The 4,223-nt window shown below is 42.2% G+C and overlaps 1 pseudogene; it reads left to right on the forward strand.

Moving 5' to 3' along the window:
- The first annotated feature begins 1,434 nt into the window (after positions 1-1,434).
- On the forward strand, positions 1,435-3,054 carry LOC139340586 (putative nuclease HARBI1; annotated as a pseudogene).
- The last annotated feature ends 1,169 nt before the right edge of the window (positions 3,055-4,223 follow it).

The raw sequence follows: 4,223 nt of genomic DNA on the forward strand, positions 1-4,223 counted from the left end.
CATCAACGTAGATCAAAAAAGAGGGGTTACAATGGCAAGCCGTTCCTGTCAGAAATACGCCACATTTAGTCGTGCTTCAACTGCATTACGGCGTAAAAAACGCTGTTTTTTCATATTTTATGCCATTTTTTACACCGTAATACGCAAAAAGAACGCCACTTTTTACGCTGTAATGAAGTCCTCCGAGAACGCGTGTAAAAGATGCCATTTTGTGCATCACAACGCGCGTAAAATACGTGATGATAGGCAGGAATGTATCCCATAAATTAACTTCATCATTACTTTAAATCTTCCATGCATCGTTTATTTATTTCTTTTTGTGGTTAATGCTTGTGTCGTTGTTGATTCTGACTGGTGTAGCCACTAAGGAATGAAGCAAGGAAGTGGTGCAGTGGTTAGAGCTCCTTGTAGCAAACCCAAGCAGACAATGGTGAGGCGTACTGATGTTTCACAAAGCATTTATTTATGTTCAGCCGTCATCCATGTTTTGAACACAAATTTACTTTTCTGTCCTTCACTCCTTTCTTCACGAAACACTGTAAGAGCTTGTTCCTATTCCAGCTAGGCGCTTGTAATTTTTATACATCTCCTTTGCATTGGACAGCAACACCGTGTAATCCGTTTTTCCTCTTCCCGTATGAATTTTCGTACTTTATGGATACGTCTCCCTCATGTCAAGTGACGCTTCTTAGCTGTACACTTCCTGTGCCGCCGGAAAGGCGCCAAAATAAGACCTCATAACATTAAAATACACCTTCAAAAAAAAAAAAAAAAAAAAAAAAAAGCATGGAGGGAACGGTATTTTAACACTAACAAAACAAAGGCTTACAAAAACTAATGAACTGATCAACAGACCTTTTATAGGAGTCATTTACACTCCTACTCTGTAATCAGTGTTCTTTTAGCTTGCAGGTTCGAATCCAGCGAGTGGCATTGTTTACTTGGACCTTTTGCTGTTTATTTATTTATTTTACAATTCTGTCATGCACCACCTTGCTATATTGTGATGTATTTGTTTGGATAGAAACCCACTGACTTTGCAGCCCTGTGTTAGTAAACAAGATGGCAGGAACCTGTGTGTACTTTCAATTTTTCCTCTCATTTCTGTCGATGTTTTGACGTTATTTAAACTCCCCTTCTATGCATTGTTAGGATGTATAGACATATATTTTGGGTACATATACTTTTTTTTTTTTTTTTGGTCTGGTAAGCCTTCTGAGGCCTGTACCATAAAGCTGGATTACGGCTTAGCGAGATAACTTCAGGCTTAACCCTGGCTTTTCGGTACCATAAAGGTGGCTTACTTTCTATCGGGCTACGTTGCCGTGGTAACCTATGCTGAACACCTAACCTGCTCCGGAGCAGGATAAGTTCAGGATAAGAGCTCAGCAGGTATAAAAGCCCCACCTACTGACCAATCAGTTCTCTTGGAAAATGGCCTGTCCGTTTTATGAGAACCCGGTGGATCTTGGTGCACAGCTTGTGCGAAGAGCACTCAGGCGCGAGAGAATATTTAGAGATCGCTGTAATCCGTTCGAATTGTCTGAACAATCACTGTACGAAAGGTACAGGTTTTCGGGAGAGGGGTTACAATACATCTGTCAGCTGCTGGAGCCTTACATCAGTAATGTAACGCACCGCAACCACGCGCTGACAGTCCCGCAGACAGTGTGCATTCCACTGAGGTTTTTTGCCACAGGTAATATATTTCTTAGTGATGTTTGTAATTATTATGATGTCTTTAAATCCCTCGTTGGATGGGTTACAAGCAAGCCACAGATAAAATGCCATAAATCAATTATTTGTTTAAGTAAATCATGGATTTATTGATTCATTCAGGTACTTTTATGTATTCTGTTGGCGATGCCGAAAACCTCGGGAAAAACACAGTATGTAGAGCTATTCATAAAGTCGCGGGGGCCCTGACTGAGCTTGTCGATGCATTCGTGGTGTTTCCCGGCCACCTGCCCACGCAATGCATCAAAGAGGGCTTTTATGACATCGCAGGTAAGAAAGGTTGATGTGTAATTTGCATAATGTAGACTAAGCCCTGGGATGTTTGCCGTTGTATATTAAATGCAGCACATTCCTTTCACAGGGTTCCCCAGGGTGCTGGGTGCCATTGACTGCACCCACATCCCCATCTCTGCCCATCTGGGTGAGAATGAGGCCGACTTTGTGAATAGGAAGTCCTTTCACAGTCTCAACATTCAGGTAGAATTCATCTTACAATATTATGTTATGTCAGTCATTTTAAATTAAACTGTCCAAATGTATAAAAATACCCACACAATACTTTTTTCAGTAGTAGGCTTGCTATGTTTGAGTCCTTTTTAAATACACATTGCAGCAACACTCACTACAGTTTATCCCCAATGCTTCTGCAGATGACATGTGACCATCAAATGATGGTCACCAGTTTGGTGGCAAAGTGGCCGGGGTCTGTCCACGACTCCTGCATATTCAGGGAGTCTTTGCTGTGCCAAAAGCTGGAGTAGGGTATGAAAAATTTACATTGGTGGCTATAGATTTTGATGATATCCTTAAGCATTTTTTCCACAATTATCAAAGCAATTTCTTTTTATCTTTAGGGCAGTTCAGTGGAGTACTCCTTGGAGACAGAGGCTATGCCTGCCTGCCTTATCTCCTGACCCCCTATCCTGATCCCGGTGCACGGCCACAAATGAGGTTCAATGTGGCCCATGCCAAAACCAGGGTCAGGATAGAGATGACCTTTGGGGTCATCAAGGCACGGTTTTCATGCCTCCGTGGCCTGAGGGTGGCCCCAGACCGGGCATGCAGGATCATTTCTGCATGTGTGGTTCTGCACAATATCGCCACAATGAGGAAGGAGAGGACCCCACTAAGTGACCCCCCACCCCCGGATGTGGTGGACCCCATCACTGTTGATTTCCCTTCAGGCAGGGCTGTGAGAGAGGCCATAACTGAATTTTTTTTTAGTTTAATGAAAAAAGCAAACATGGAATTTTTTTTAATTTCTTTTTCACAGTTTTAATTTTTCTCCTGCTCCTGAAACAGAACAGCACGTTTTGAGTCTCAGTGTTGCCTGTCTGAAAAACATTACATCACTGATAGATAGATAGATAGATAGATAGATAGATAGATAGATAGATAGATAGATAGATAGATAGATAGATAGATAGATAGATAGATAGATAGATAGATAGATTTAATGTATTGATCCCAAACTGGGAAATTCCCCTGATGTTAACTGTTTAATTTGCCTGAAAATAAATCACTGAATTACCTTCTTCTCGTGTTGTAATTTTTCCACCTCAAGTTTGAGTTTTTTCATTTTCAGTTCTTTATATTCAATATCCAGTGTCTTTGCGGCAATGTCTAGTTCCAGTTTTCTTTTGTACAGCATTCTCACACTGTCAGCTCCGACCTGAAACAAATTAAATACATTTTACAGTTGCTTCACCATATAAGCATTCCTGCTTTTAATGGCTGGCTTTAAAATAATGCCAATGTCACACTGACTATCCCCATTAAATTGAAGTTAATTACATCTTGCGACTGTCTCCTGCTGGACTGTCTGGAGGTGGAGGCCACAGGCTCGGGGTCTGGAGGATTTCCCTCTTCCTGTGAAATATACATCATAGCAGCTAATTCATTTTAAGATAGCGAGCATTGAGGACACCAGTTAGTCCCATGTGCAGACCACCACCATTAGTGAGACATGAAAGATACATCAGCAACTGCCAAGTGTCCACACTGGATCTATGTTAAAACAGGGTGAATGACATATAACTGTTAATTATGGACTACAGTGTACCAGCAATGGTCCTTCTGAGCCTGCAGACAGTGTCTCCTCCTCATCCATGGCCTCCACCTGAGTACAACCCCCCCAAATCTATGATCAGATCACAGATGACACGTGTAAATGTATATGACAGGTTGACTTCACTATTACCTCTGCATGCGACAGTGTTTATGTGGGTGGGGGCAGCAGCGTGAGAGTATGAGTCTCACTATCAACTGTTGAGAAAATACATGTTACACTCCCACAGTAAAAAGTATTGGATAATTGTGTTCTATAAACAACCCAGTGTTTTAACATTGAGTCACTGAGACGTACCCTGAACAAATAAGGTGCTGCGGGAGCTGCCACTTCCACCGGGGTCTGATGTCACCCCCCCCCCCCCCCCCCCCATACCCTCCAACAAGGGTCGACCCTCATTGTTGGAGAGGGCCAGTTC

Source organism: Chaetodon trifascialis, chromosome 12 (genome assembly GCF_039877785.1).
Source record: "Chaetodon trifascialis isolate fChaTrf1 chromosome 12, fChaTrf1.hap1, whole genome shotgun sequence".
Classification (NCBI taxonomy): domain Eukaryota; kingdom Metazoa; phylum Chordata; class Actinopteri; order Chaetodontiformes; family Chaetodontidae; genus Chaetodon; species Chaetodon trifascialis.